General features: G+C 29.4%; 1 long non-coding RNA gene across 1 annotated transcript; it reads left to right on the top strand.

Annotated features, from left to right (window-relative positions):
* The first annotated feature begins 15439 nt into the window (after nucleotides 1-15439).
* On the top strand, nucleotides 15440-16575 carry LOC141710639 (uncharacterized). Its single transcript, XR_012570994.1, has 4 exons — nucleotides 15440-15565; nucleotides 16119-16190; nucleotides 16269-16340; nucleotides 16504-16575. It is a non-coding gene; the product is annotated as an uncharacterized LOC141710639 (long non-coding RNA).
* Nucleotides 16576-16821: the final 246 nt, after the last annotated feature.

The raw sequence follows: 16821 nt of genomic DNA, 5'->3' as shown, positions 1-16821 counted from the left end.
TTAAAAAAATCTAGTAAAAACTCACGACAATGAGACTCATTCCCGATTCACAAGATTAATTTTTAAAATGATTTTTTCGACGATCCAAATTTACGGTGTTAAGATATATCAATTTTAGTCATGTGAAAAAATAATTAACAAATTTGAAATTCATCTTGCATGTCAGGATTAGAAAAATCTAGTAAAAGTACCACTCTCGACAACGAGACTCGTTCCCTATTTACAACATTAATTTTTAAAATGATTTTTTCGATGATCCAAACATACGAATGTTAGGATATATCAATTTTATTCATATGAAAAAATCATTAACAAATTTGAAATTCATCTTGCATGTAACGATTAGAAAAATCTAGTAAAAGACATACCAATTCCGACAACGAGACTCGTTCCGATTTACAAGATTAATTTTTTTAATGATTTTTTCGAGGATCGAACCGTACAAATATTAAAATATATCAATTTTAGTCATATGAAAAAATTATTATCAAATTTAAAATTCATCTTTCATGTGATGATTAGAAAAACCTAGTAAAAGTACCACTCCCCACAAAGAGACTCGTTCTTAATTTATAAGATTAATTTTTCAAATGGTTTTTTCGATGATCCAACCGTACGGATGTCAAGATACATAAATTTTAGTCAATGAAAAAATAATTAAAAAATTTGAAATTCATCTTGCATGTCAGGATAAGAAAAATCAGTAAAAGTACCACTCCCGACAACAAGAATCGTTCCCGATTTACAAGATTAATTTTTAAAATGATTTTTTCGAAGATCCAACCATATGGATTTTAAGATATATCAATTTTAGACATGTGAAAAAAATATTAATAAAATTTCAAATTCATCTTGCATGTCTAGATTAGAAAAATCTAGTAAAAGTACCACTTCCGACAACAAGACTCATTCTTGATTTACAAGATTAATTTTTAAAATGATTTCTTCGACAATCGAACCGTACAAATATTTAGATATATCAAATTTAGTCATATGAAAAAATTATTAACAAATTTTAAATTCATCTTGCATATGGAGATTAGAAAAACCTAGTAAAAGTACAACTCCCGACAACGAGACTCGTTCCTGATTTACAAGATTAATTTTTAAAATGATTTTTTCGATGATCCAACCATACGGATGTTAAGATATATCAATTTTAGTCATATGAAAAAATTATTAAACAATTTGAAATTCATCTTGCATGTCAGGATTAAAAAAATATAGTAAAAACTCACGACAACGAGACTCATTCCCGATTTACAAGATTAATTTTTAAAATGATTTTTTCGACGATCCAAATTTACGGTGTTAAGATATATCAATTTTAGTCATGTGAAAAAATAATTAACAAATTTGAAATTCATCTTGCATGTCAGGATTAGAAAAATCTAGTAAAAGTACCACTCTCGACAACGAGACTCGTTCCCTATTTACAACATTAATTTTTAAAATGATTTTTTCGATATTCCAAACATACGAATGTTAGGATATATCAATTTTATTCATATGAAAAAATTATTAACAAATTTGAAATTCATCTTGCATGTAACGATTAGAAAAATCTAGTAAAAGACATACCAATTCCGACAACGAGACTCGTTCCGATTTACAAGATTAATTTTTTTAATGATTTTTTCGAGGATCAAACCGTACAAATATTAAAATATATCAATTTTAGTCATATGAAAAAATTATTATCAAATTTGAAATTCATCTTTCATGTGATGATTAGAAAAACCTAGTAAAAGTACCACTCCCCACAAAGAGACTCGTTCTTAATTTACAAGATTAATTTTTCAAATGGTTTTTTCGATGATCCAACCGTACGGATGTTAAGATACATAAATTTTAGTCAATGAAAAAACTATTAAAAAATTTAAAATTCATCTTGCATGTCAGGATAAGAAAAATCAGTAAAAGTACCACTCCCGACAACACGACTCGTTCCCGATTTACAAGATTAATTTTTAAAATGATTTTTTCGAAGATCCAACCATATGGATTTTAAGATATATCAATTTTAGGCAAGTGAAAAAACTCTTAATAAAATTTGAAATTCATCTTGCATGCCTAGATTAGAAAAATCTAGTAAAAGTACCACTTCCGACAACAAGACTCGTTCTTGATTTACAAGATTAATTTTTAAAATGATTTCTTCGACGATCGAACCGTACGAATATTAAGATATATCAATTTTAGTCATATGAAAAAATTATTAACAAATTTTAAATTCATCTTGCATATGGAGATTAGAAAAACCTAGTAAAAGTACCACTCCCGACAACGAGACTCGTTCCTGATTTACAAGATTAATTTTTAAAATGATCTTTTCGATGATCCAACCATAAGGATGTTAAGATATATCAATTTTAGTCATATGAAAAAATTATTAAACAATTTGAAATTCATCTTGCATGTCAAGATTAAAAAAATCTAGTAAAAATTCACGACAACGAGACTCGTTCCCGATTTACAAGATTAATTTTTAAAATGATTTTTACGACGATCCAAATTTACGGTGTTAAGATATATCAATTTTAGTCATGTGAAAAAATAATTTAAATTATTTAAATTCATCTTGCATGTCAGGATTAGAAAAATCTAGTAAAAGTACCACTCTCGATAACGAGACTCGATCCCTATTAACAACATTAATTTTTAAAATGATTTTTTCGATGATCCAAACATACGAATGTTAGGATATATCAATTATATTCATATGAAAAAATTATTAACAAATTTGAAATTCATCTTGCATGTAACGATTAGAAAAATCTAGTAAAAGACGTACCAATTCCGACAACGAGACTCGTTCCGATTTACAAGATTTATTTTTTTAAATGATTTTTTCGAGGATCGAACCGTACGAATATTAAAATATATCAATTTTAGTCATATGAAAAAGTTATTATTAAATTTGAAATTCATCTTTCATGTGACGATTAGAAAAACCTAGTAAAAGTACCACTCCCCACAAAGAAACTCGTTCTTAATTTACAAGATTAATTTTTCAAATGGTTTTTTCGATGATCCAACCGTACGGATGTTAAGGTACATAAATTTTAGCCAATGAAAAAATTATTTAAAAATTTGAAATTCATCTTGCATGTCAGGATAAGAAAAATCAGTAAAAGTACCACTCCCGACAACAAGACTCGTTCCCGATTTACAAGATTAATTTTTAAAATGACTTTTTCGAAGATCCAACCATATGGATTTTAAGATATATCAATTTTAGACATGTGAAAAAAATCTTAATAAAATTTCAAATTCATCTTGCATGTCTAGATTAGAAAAATCTAGTAAAAGTACCACTTCCGACAACAAGACTCATTTTTGATTTACAAGATTAATTTTTAAAATGATTTCTTCGACAATCGAACCGTATGAATATTTAGATATATCAAATTTAGTCATATGAAAAAATTATTAACAAATTTTAAATTCATCTTGCATATGGAGATTAGAAAAACCTAGTAAAAGTACCACTCCTTACAACGAGACTCGTTCCTGATTTACAAGATTAATTTTTAAAATGAATTTTCAATGATCCAACCATACGGATGTTAAGATATATCAATTTTAGTCATATGAAAAAATTATTAAACAATTTGAAATTCATCTTGCATGTCAGGATTAAAAAAATCTAGTAAAAACTCACGACAACGAGACTCATTCACGATTTACAAGATTAATTTTTAAAATGATTTTTTCGACGATCCAAATTTACGGTGTTAAGATATATCAATTTTAGTCATGTGAAAAAATAATTAACAAATTTGAAATTCATCTTGCATGTCAGGATTAGAAAAATATAGTAAAAGTACCACTCTCGACAACGAGACTCGTTCCCTATTTACAACATTAATTTTTAAAATGATTTTTTCGATGATCCAAACATACGAATGTTAGGATATATCAATTTTATTCATATGAAAAAATTATTAACAAATTTGAAATTCATCTTGCATGTAACGATTAGAAAAATCTAGTAAAAGACATACCAATTCCGACAACGAGACTCGTTCCGATTTACAAGATTAATTTTTTTAATGATTTTTTCGAGGATCGAACCGTACAAATATTAAAATATATCAATTTTAGTCATATGAAAAAATTATTATCAAATTTGAAATTCATCTTTCATGTGATGATTAGAAAAACCTAGTAAAAGTACCACTCCCCACAAAGAGACTCGTTCTTAATTTACAAGATTAATTTTTCAAATGGTTTTTTCGATGATCCAACCGTACGGATGTTAAGATACATAAATTTTAGACAATGAAAAAATTATTAAAAAATTTGAAATTCATCTTGCATGTCAGGATAAGAAAAATCAGTAAAAGTACCACTCCCGACAACAAGACTCGTTCCCGATTTACAAGATTAATTTTTAAAATGTTTTTTCGAAGATCCAACCATATGGATTTTAATATCAATTTTAGACATGTGAAAAAAATGTTAATAAAATCAGAAATACATCTTGCATGTCTAGATTAGAAAAATCTAGTAAAAGTACCACTTCCGACAACAAGACTCGTTCCTGATTTACAAGATCAATTTTTAAAATGATTTCTTCGACGATCGAACCGTACGAATATTAAGATATATCAATTTTAGTCATATGAAAAAATTATTAACAAATTTTAAATTCATCTTGCATATGGAGATTAGAAAAACCTAGTAAAAGTACCACTCCCGACAACGAGACTCGTTCCTGATTTACAAGATTAATTTTTAAAATGATTTTTTCGATGATCCAACCATACAGATGTTAAGATATATCAATTTTAGTCATATGAAAAAATTATTAAACAATTTGAAATTCATCTTGCATGTCAGGATTAAAAAAATCTAGTAAAAACTCACGACAATGAGACTCGTTCCCGATTTACAAGATTAATTTTTAAAAGGATTTTTTTGATGATCCAAATTTACGGTGTTAAGATATAACAATTTTAGTCATGTGAAAAAATAATTAAAAAATTTTAAATTCATCTTACATGTCAGGATTACAAAAATCTAGTAAAAGTACCACTCTCGACAACGAGACTCGTTCCCTATTTATAAAATTAATTTTTAAAATGATTTTTTCGATGATCGAAACATACGAATGTTAGGATATATCAATTTTATTCATATGAAAAAATTATTAACAAATTTGAAATTCATCTTGCATGTAACGATTAGAAAAATCTAGTAAAAGACGTACCAATTCCGACAACGAGACTCGTTCCGATTTACAAGATTTATTTTTTTAAATGATTTTTTCGAGGATCGAAACGTACGAATATTAAAATATATCAATTTTAGTCATATGAAAAAATTATTATCAAATTTGAAATTCATCTTTCATGTGACGATTAGAAAAACCTAGTAAAAGTACCACTCCCCGCAACGAGACTCGTTCTTAATTTACAAGATTAATTTTTCAAATGATTTTTTCGATTATCCAACTGTACGGATGTTAAGGTACATAAATTTTAGTCAATGAAAAAATTATTAAAAAATTTGAAATTCATCTTGCATGTCAGGATAAGAAAAATCAGTAAAATTACCACTCCCGGCAACAAGACTCGTTCCGATTTACAAGATTAATTTTTAAAATGATTTTCTCGAAGATCCAACCATTTGGATTTTAAGATATATCAATTTTAGACATGTGAAAAAAATGTTAATAAAATCTGAAATACATCTTGCATGTCTAGATTAGAAAAATCTAGTAAAAGTAACACTTCCGACAACAAGACTCGTTCCTGATTTACAAGATCAATTTTTAAAATGATTTCTTCGACGATCGAACCGTACGAATATTAAGATATATCAATTTTAGTCATATAAAAAAATTATTAACAAATTTTAAATTCATCTTGCATATGGAGATTAGAAAAACCTAGTAAAAGTACCACTCCCAACAACGAGACTCGTTCCTGATTTACAAGATTAATTTTTAAAATGATTTTTTCGATCATCCAACCATACGGATGTTAAGATATATCAATTTTAGTCATATGAAAAAATTATTAAACAATTTGAAATTCATCTTGCATGTCAGGATTAAAAAAATCTAGTAAAAACTCATGGCAACGAGACTCATTCCCGATTTACAAGATTAATTTTTAAAATGATTTTTTCGACGATCCAAATTTATAGTGTTAAGATATATCAATTTTAGTCATGTGAAAAAATAATTAAAAATTTTTAAATTCATCTTGCATGTCAGGATTAGAAAAAATCTATTAAAAGTACCACTCCCGACAATGAGACTCGTTCCCGATTTACAAAATTAATTTTTAAATGATTTTCTCGACGATCCAACCGTACGGATGTTAGGAAATATCAATTTTATTGATATAAAAAATTTATGAACAAATTTGAAATTCATCTTACATGTCAGGATTAGAAAAATCTAGTAAATGTATCAATCCCGACAACGGGACTCGTTCCCGATTTACAACATTAATTTTTAAAATAATTTTTTCGATGATCCAACCGTATGGATGTTAGGATATATTAATTTTATTCATATTAAAAAATTATTAACAAATTTGAAATTCATTTTGCATGTGAGGATTAGAAAAATCTAGTAAAACTATCACTTCCGACGAGACACGTTCCCGACTTACAAGATTAAGTTTTGAAATGATTTTTTCGATGATCAAACGGAACGAATATTAAGATATATCAATTTTAGTCATATGAAAAAATTATTAACAAATTTGAAATTCATCTTACATGTCAGGATTTGAAAAATCTAGTAAAAGTACCACTCCCGACAACAAGACTCGTTCTCGATTTACAAGATTAATTTTTAAAATAATTTTTTCGAAGATCCAACCATGCGGATTTTAAGATATATCAATATTAGACATGTGAAAAAATTATTAAAAAATTTGAAATTGATCTTGCATGTCAGGATTTGAAAAATCTAGTAAAAGTACCACTCCCACCAACGAGACTCCTTTCCGATTTACAAGATTAATTTTTCAAAAGATTTTGTCGATGATCCAACCGTACAGATTTTAGGAAATATTAATTTTACTCATATAAAAAAATTATTAACAAATTTGAAATTCATCTTGCATGTCAGGAATAGAAAAATCTAGTAAAAGTACCACTCCCGACAACGAGACTCGTTCCCGATTTACAACAGTAATTTTTAAATTGATTTTTTCAATGATCCAAACGTACGAATGTTAGGATATATCAATTTTAGTCTTATGAAAAAATTATTAACAAATTTGAAATTCATCTTGCATGTTAGGATTAGAAAAATCTAGTAAAAGACGTACCAATTCCGGCAACGAGACTTGTTCCTGATTTAAAAGATTAATTTTTAAATGATTTTTTCGATGATCGAACCATACGAATATTAAGATATATCAATTTTAGTCATATGAAAAAATTATTATCAAATTTGAAATTCATCTTGCATGTCACGATTAGAAAAACCTAGTAAAACTACCACTCCCGACAACGAGACTCGTTCCTGATTTACAAGATTAATTTTAAAATGATTTTTTCGTTTATCCAACCGTAAGAATGTTAAGATATATAAATTTTAGTCATATGAAAAAACTATTAAAAATTTGAAATTCATTTTGCATGTCTATATTAGAAAAACCAGTAAAAGTACCACTCCCGACAACAAGACTCGTTCCCGATTTACAAGATTAATTTTTAAAATGATTTTTTCGAAAATCCAACCATACGGATTTTAAGATATATCAATTTTAGAAATGTGAAAAAAATATTAAAAAAATTTGAAATTCATCTTGCATGTCTAGATTAGAAAAATCTAGTAAAAGTACCACTTCCGACAACGAGACTCGTTCCCAATTTACAAGATTAATTTTTAAAATGATTCTTTCGACGATCAAACCATACGAATATTAAGATATATCAATTTTAGTCATATGAAATAATTATTAACAATTTTGAAATTCATCTTGCATATGGAGATTAGAAAAACTAGGTAAAAGTACCACTCCCGTCAACTGAAAGAGATATGTCCTAAGTCCAATCATGTATGAGGATTTAGGAATAACTTTTATGTAATCTGTTTTGATTTCGTTGATATTAATAAAAGACTTTTTTTATTTTTATTGCGGGTTCTATCTATTTAAATGTTTAAATAAGATATACCATAGTTTAGAGTAAAGCTTTTTATGGATTGTGATTAGATCATAATAATGAGATCTAAAAGTTGATAACTCTAAACTTAAATAGTTCCTGGTCGTATGATTACTAACTGGTAATTAATAATACGCAAAGATCGGTACATACTATGCTTGCTTCATTATGAAGGATATCTGTTCTTATAGACATTTGTGTGGTGACACTATAGCTAGTATGTAGGTGCTTATTATAGAATAAGTTCACTGAACATGACTCACACAGCTGAACAACTGATGGAGTTCACTCATGTGTCAGCAGTTGTTCACATAGTGATAGTTGTACAAGTATCCTTACACTTGAGGTCATCATAGTCATCTTGTGTACACTGAACTATGCTTTGGTTTAGTTCTTAGTCTCAAGGGACAATTATAAGGGTTCTACTGGGTATAGAAATTTGTACAAGAAGATAGTGTATGATCAATAAAGGATCTACCCCTTCCAGTGAAGGAAGAGAATGTTTAATGCTGATCCACTTATGCTAGTTCAGGAATCTCTGGCCAGAGTGAATGAAATTAGAAAAGAGTTTCTAATTTAAATTAAATAGAACTAAGCATAGTGAATGAAAAAGCAAGTCATTAAATAAGATAGGCTTGACATAAGTTTCATGCCTTGTATTTAATCGTGACATTGCAGGGTAGAAGGAATTGATTGTAGGGTAACTACTCACTGAATAGGTTCTTGGTATTCTAAGCAGTGAATTCGTATTATCCGAATAGTCGTGATATGCTGAGAAGTATCCCTCACGATGTAGAATAAATATGATTAATTAATTAATCATATTTAATGAATTAGAGAATTTATACAAATAATGATAAAATAGTTTTATTATTATTTATTTCTACTACCGGCTTGATATTGAACCTACAGGGCCACACCATAAGAGAGATGATTTAATGGTGGAGGAATTAATTAGTAATGGCTGATAATTATTTATTTATGAAATAAATAATTAATTGACAAATTTAATAATTGATTAAATGAGATTTAATTGATTATAAATTAAATAAGAAAAGGTTCTTAATATTATTAATTAAGAATTTAATTTTTGGAAATTAAATCAAGTGAGAGAATTATTTCTAAAAAGTTTAGAAAAAGGATTAATAATTAAAAGGTGTTTTAATTATTAGTGAGGATAATAAAGGGTTAATAATAATAATATTTTATGGGAAAATTTTCAGCCGAAAATTTTGCCTATAAATATACTATTATAGACCCTATTTTTGCCTCAACCAAAAGGTTTAGAAAACCCTAATTCTCTCCATCTCCTCCTCCTTCATTACATCGTTTTCTTGGTGGATACCAGTGGAGTGCTTCACACTTGAGGAGCAGCTGCTAAGGATCTCCGTTCATCGTTTTTGGATCGCCATTAAAGACCTCAATCTTTCCATTAACATAAAGCTTCTTAAGGTAAACATACTGAACTACAAATTAAATATTATTTTTCGCATGGATCATGTAGAGGGTTTCGTTTTTTTTAAGATTTAAATTTACGTTTTCGCTGCATTTATTTGCTAAAAACCATTCAACAACGAGACTCGTTCATGATTTACAAGATTAATTTTTAAAATGATTTTTTCGATGATCCAACCGTACAGATGTTAAGATATATCAATTTTAGTCATATGAAAAAATTATTAAAAAATTTGAAATTCATCTTGCATGTCATGGTTAGAAAAGCCTAGTAAAAGTACCATTCACGACAACGAGACTCGTTCCCGATTTACAAGATTAATTTTTCAAATGATTTTTTCGACGATCCAAATTTACGGTGTTAAGATATATCAATTTTAGTCATGTGAAAAAATAATTAAAAAAATTGAAATTCGTCTTGTATGTCAGGATTTGAAAAACCTAGAAAAAGTACCACTCCCAACAAAGAGACTTGCTCCCGATTTACAAGATTAATTTTTTAAGTGATTTATTCGACGATCCAACCGTACGGGTGTTAAAATATATTAATTTTAGTCATATGAAAAAATTATTAAAGAAATTGAAATTCATCTTGCATGTCATGATTAGAAAAACCTAGTAAAAGTACCACTCCCAACAATGAGAGTCATTCCCGATTTACAAGATTAATTTTTAAAATGACTTTTTCGAAGGTCCAACCGTACGGATAATAAGATACATCAATTTTAGTCATGTGAAAGAATGATTAACAAGTTTGAAATTCATCTAGCATGTCAGGATTAGAAAAATCTAGGAAAAATACCACTTCCGACAACGCTACTCGTTCCCGATTTACAAGATTAATTTTTAAAATGATTTTTTCGACGATCGAACCGTACAAATATTAATATATAAATTTTAGTCATATGAAAAAATTATTAACAAATTTGAAATTCATCTTGCATGTGAGGATTAGAAAAACCTAGTAAAAGTAGCAATCCGGACAACGAGACTCACTCCCTATTTACAAGATTAATTTTTATAATGCTTTTTTTTACGATCCAGTGGTACGGATTTTAAGATATATCAATTTTATTCATATGAAAAAATTATTAAAAAATTTTAAATTCATCTTGCAGGTCAGGATTAGAAAAATCGAGTAAAAGTACCACCCCCGACAACTTGACTCTTTCCCGATTTACAAGATTAATTATAAAAATGATTTTTTTCGATGATCAACCCCTAAAAATGTTAAGATATATCAATTTGAGTCATATGAAAAAATTATTAATAAATTTGAAATTCATCTTGCATGTCATGATTTGAAAAATCTAGTAAAAGTACCACTCCCAAAAACGAGACTCCTTCTCGATTTACAAGATCAATTTTTAAAATGATTTTTTCGATGATCGAAATTTACGGTGTTAAGATATATCAAATTTTGTCATGTGAAAAAATTATTAAAAAATTTGAAATTAATCTTGCATGTCAGGATTAGAAAACTAGTAAAAGTACAACTCCCAACAACGAGAGTCGTTCCTAATTTACAAGATTAATTTTTAAAATGCTTTTTCAAAGATCCAACCGTACCAATATTAAGATATATCAATTTTATTCATGTGAAAAAATTATTAAAAAATTTGAAATTCATCTTGCATGTGAGGATTAGAAAAATCTAGTAAAAGTACCACTTCCGACAACGAGACTCGTTCCCGATTTACAAGATTAATTTTTAAAATAATTTTTTTGACGATCCAACCGTACGGATGTTAAGCTATATCAAATTTAGTCATGTAAAAAAATTATTAACAAATTTGAAATTAATCTTGCAGGTCAGGATTAGAAAAATCTAGTAAAAGTACCACTCCCGACAACAAGACTCGTTCCCCATTTATGAGATTCATTTTTAAAATAATTTTTTTGACGATCCAACCTTACGGATGTTAATATATATCAATTTTAGTCATATGAAAAGATTATTAAAAAATTTCAAATTCATCGTGCATGATATAAATAGAAAAAACTAATAGATGTACTACTCAACAACACGAAATTGATGGATGATTGATAAAATAGTCTTTTTAATATTTGTCTCTTCAACTATTTAAATATTAAAATATTTTGACACTAATCATTATAAAAATAAATAAAAATTTGAAAATTACACTCACTTTGAATTTATTCTTTGTTAAAAGATTTATACTAATTGTTCCTGATTTAAACTCATTATTTAAGAAATAAATATTTAAAATTTAATTTTTTAATAATGATGTACCAATATTTTCTTTCTCTAGGTCACTCAATCATTTTCCCCCTTCACAAAATTTTGTTCCCCCCCCTTACTTCTAAATTTGATAAAATATCTCCCCTTTCTACTTTCAATTTCAGACCTCAACTTTAGTTAAAACATAGTGATTTAGGGCTTCTGTAGTGAATTTTTGGGCGTTATTTTCCCCCAAAACAAAAACCTACCCAATAATACTTCTCTTTCTACAGCTGTCTTTTCTCTATGGATGCTCTCTCTCCCCCTCTCTATGAAAGCATGAATTTTTGGTGTTTCAGGACTCCTCAATTTTTTCTTTCCCCTGAACATGTCTATGGCTCCGAGTTGGGGCTCCGATTAAATGGAAATTACCAATTTTAACTAAATTTGCAGGTAATTTGGGCTTCAAAATGGGCGTCTTAATGAATTGGTAAATATATATGTTTTATTTGGAGTTTTGTTCTGATTAATTGGCGGTTTTGGTTTAACTAATTGGAGATTTTTTTTATAGGAGGTTAAGGTTTTAAAATTGAGGGTCCTCTATTTTACACAAAAAACTCGGTTGTCTAAGTTCCATAGTGTTCTTGAGTCATAATGTTGAGTGAATGACACTTATATATGTGTGTTAATTCATCGGGGAAGCACCCTGGTTCTAAGTATTAATGGAGTCAGCACTGTTATTGAGTTAAAATATCTCTCTATCTTCCTCTCATATGCCAATGACAATAAACAAAGGGTATGTACACAGCTTGTTAAGTTTTATACTTAGTCCTTGCCTCTCTTCCCAATGATGCTACTGTAAGTGTCTTCAACAGAACTTCTTCAAGGGTAATGTTCTAATTCTTCCTTCTGATAAATTAGTTGAGCACATGTAGGCAGTTTACAACTACCACTATGTTTGAAGTCCAAAGTAGATGTGAGAGCCCACAAAGGAGGTTGGTTACTCTATACTCATCAAAACTAAGATTAGGGGAAATGTGGTTTGTTATAGGGGGCTATGATGCATCAAATGTTATTGAGCTTGCTTGTTGTCTTGTGGCTAAAACAGAGTACGAGTGCGGTAACATGCATACATATTTTATGGTGTTTTTTCTTTTCTATTTAACAAATCACATTTAGAATCGTATAAAACTTGTATGATGAGAATAACTCTATACATGGGAATTGCTGGCAATGGTTTTTCTTTTCCTGGAAATTAATATGAGATATGATTATCTTTGTTCCTGGTCCTTCCGTAAAAAAATTCATAGCTTCTCATTTATAGGCTTAGGAATTAACCACATCCCGTGTCTTTCTTTTATAGGCTAATAATGGTTTAAATTTTATTTCGATAATCTGATTTTGACATATCAGTATTTGAGTTTTATTAGGAGGTAGTTTTCCAAAGAGTTTCGTGTTGTAAAAACGCAAAATCGTGTTGTAAAAACGCAAAAACGGTTGAAGTGGGACGATTTCAAATTCTAAAAAGTAATTTCTAATTACTTAAAAATAATCATTATTAATTCTATAAATCCTTATAAAATCACATAACAATCCAAAAATTCTCAGAAAAATACCAAAATTATCTAGATTTTATTCTCGATAATTAAAAATTAAAATATCTTAATTTTATCATATATAAAAACCCAAATATTAATATCAATCATTAGATAATTCACCAAAATTCACGTAATTATTACATAATAATTATTTATTGATAAAAATAATTACACACGATATCCCAGATATTACATCCTTCCCCCATTAAAGGATTATGTCCTCAGAATCATGCTAAGGAATAGATAATGATACTTTTCAAGTATCTAATTTCTTAGGTCAATCTCTTACCCGAACAACTTTTTCACAAGCTTAACTCATCACTTCAATCACTATTCAACAGTCTTTTGCCAATATCAACGTCTATCAGTGGCTCATACAACCTAACTTACTCTTCCTGGTCATACACATATGAACGTCTTATGAACTCGTTATACCGGTGACAACAAGGCCAACTCATTCATTATAATGGTTTAAATTTTATTTCGATTATTCATTATAATGATGAGTGCAATATAATTTTTAGCCTCAAGTCCATTATTTATAGTTGTTTTGCAACACGTATCTGCTAACTGATACATTGGGTATCCAATGTGATTATCTTTGTCATACAGCTTTCTTGATGTATGTATAATGTAGCTTTGCAAACGGAATCATGTAATAAATGAAAGTTGCATATGCTAAAATAATGGTGTCTAGACTGGTAGTAGTTTGAATGTGTTAACCAGTAAAAATCGCCTATATATTGAACATTAAGAAAGATATGATGGACATAATATAGAATAATCAGGATATGTGTATGCCTAGCAACCTGAGAATTCCTGATGTTTCACTTTTCGGGAATGTACAAAAGAAATTATAGATTGCCAAGTTTTATATCATTCTTGTTAACTACGTCTATAATCACAATATTTTTGTTTTTTTATCAATAAATGTAAATAGTGTCTAATAATTTCTTTTAGGTAACATCACCTTACGGGAACACCCTTCACACGAAAGAAAATGTGGCACATGGTCAATTTGCATTTATCAAAAAGAGGCTAGTCAGTACCTAGCATGTTTCTGGACTAATCGTGTGGCGACTGGAGATCTAACTCTCAACTTGGACTGGAGAACTCGAATAGTTGCAAAGGATTGGGAATCAGTTGCCAAAAAAGAGAAGATTGAGGTATATCATGTCCACACGTGGACCTACACTACAAGAAAACTGTTAATAGACATCACACATTAGACATCGGTTAGGTTTACCACTGATGTTAAAAGAATTTATAACATCACCCCGTATTTTTATGATGTTTATGTTGTTTTAAAATATCGGTTATTTTAAAACTGATGTCTGAAGTTCCAAAAAAAATTCACTCCCCGCCCACTTTATTTTTGTTTCCGCCTTAGCCAAATAAATTTCCCCCCTTAGCAAATATTCTACCCCCTTTTTGTTTTTCCCCCACGAGAAACATAACTTAAAAAACTAAAAACTAAAAAAAATGAACACACAGAAGCTCTCTCTCTCTCATCCGACTCTCTCGCCCCGACTCTCTCACCCCACCGTCATCATCTCCGCCACTCACCACCCCCACTCACCAACATCACCGCCGCTCTGCTCACCACCATCATCTCCACCACTCACCACCATCATCTCCACCATCTCTCTCCATTTTTCTATGCTAAGCTCGTAAGAGGATAAGCTTGAATTAGGATCTTCTCTACTTGGTTATCATTTTAGAAACTCGAATCGGTAAGTGAATTTACTATGTTATTTTGAAATAGGGTCTTCTATGTGAGTAGTTTTCAATTGATGTTTTTTAAAATCGAAACCCTGAATTTTTAATTTTGTTTTTTTTTTGAAATTGTAACCCTAATTTACTTATTTGAATATGTTTAATAGAATTGACGTTGCCGGAGATGATATTAGTATTGGTACATCACTACCTCTTGTTATTTATATGTTGCTTCAAATTTTATATCTGATGATGAGCTTTAGATTTACTAGAATAATTTTGATTGGTTGTATAAATAAGGAACTACATATGTATGTGATAGTTAAAGTACATGTGAAAGAAAACTAATCCAATCTATGATCTTTTTGTTTATTTTGGTTTTATATTATGACCTTTTACTTGCCTTTTAGTTTGGATCTAGAGGAATGAACATCTAAAAGCTTGTTTGTGCTCGTCTGCTGGATCTTTCCTGCAAAAGGTCATCACTGATTAATGATTTATCACATATTTATGTTCGAAATAGCTCATGTTGCTTTAATTTTGTGGAAAGTTGAAACAGATGTATGTGTCATGCTCTGTAGTTGACAAAACAAAAATTTTGTTGAACACTATGACCTGGTTTAGTTTTTTTTGAGTCTTGTATGTGTCATAAAATAACATGTTGTTAAGAACTGCTAAGAACTTGATGCTTATTAACAGGATTCGCGGGGATGAATGATGTGCGAAACTTCAGATCTTATAATAAGACTAATACATGATTAAGCTCCCCAATGAATAGGTTTGGTGATCATGTGAATTTCTCATCTTGGCCTTCTTCTCACTCGAGGTTCATGCCTCTGAGTTCTCGGAGGAACCATTCCCAGAGCTTTTGGTCAGCTTCGCGTTGTCTTTCTGTATGGTTTTGTTGTGCTACTTGCTAATTTCTTGTCTGTATTTTTATATGCAGGGTAGTGAACTAAACATATCTTTAAATTAAGCTTCCTAGCATGACCTCTTAGAGCTGTAGTAAATTAGAACTCTCATTTCTGCAGATCCCTTTTGGGGAATCGTATCCAAGGTTCGATTCCTCAGGAACTAGCCAACATCGCTACTCTTCAGGAGCTGTAAGTGAAAATGTGATCTATATGACTTGGATTTCAAGTATAACCTTTGGTTGACTTAATCTGAGCTGAACTTTTCAGGTTTTTGGAAGATAATCTACTTGAAGGGCCTATTCCTCGAAACTTTGGAAGTTTGATTGGCTTGAGGAGATTGTAAGAATTACAATTACATGCCTAAAGGGTTCTTCATGGAGGACTTTTATCTATTACATAATGTGTTCACATTTTTATCATAATTAAAACATAATTACATAATGCTTTAACACTTCTATCATTATTTATCTATTGATGGAAATCTTGCAAACAACCTTCACAGCGTTGTTTCTGCAAATAAATTAAATGGAACAATACCAGAAACATTTGGCAACCTGAGGAATCTAGAGGTTTTGTAAGTACTACTTCATCTATACTGTATATTTCTAAGTTTAACAGAGTCTTAAAATTATCTACTCCTTGCAGTAGGATAGATGGGAATGATTTATGTGGGAAGATACCCGATTTCATTGGAAACTGGACAAATATGACAAGACTGTTAGTAATTTTGGTCAATTATGCTTCAGTTTGGTTTTACTTGGTTGTTAGTACATATTCTAGAAACTACGGTTACATATACCTCTCAATAAACTTCAAATTT

The sequence above is a fragment of the Apium graveolens genome, chromosome 3 (genome assembly GCF_009905375.1).
Source record: "Apium graveolens cultivar Ventura chromosome 3, ASM990537v1, whole genome shotgun sequence".
In the NCBI taxonomy this organism is placed as follows: Eukaryota; Viridiplantae; Streptophyta; class Magnoliopsida; order Apiales; family Apiaceae; genus Apium; species Apium graveolens.
Note: the sequence above shows the minus strand (reverse complement) of the source record. Positions and strands in the feature narration are given on the sequence as shown.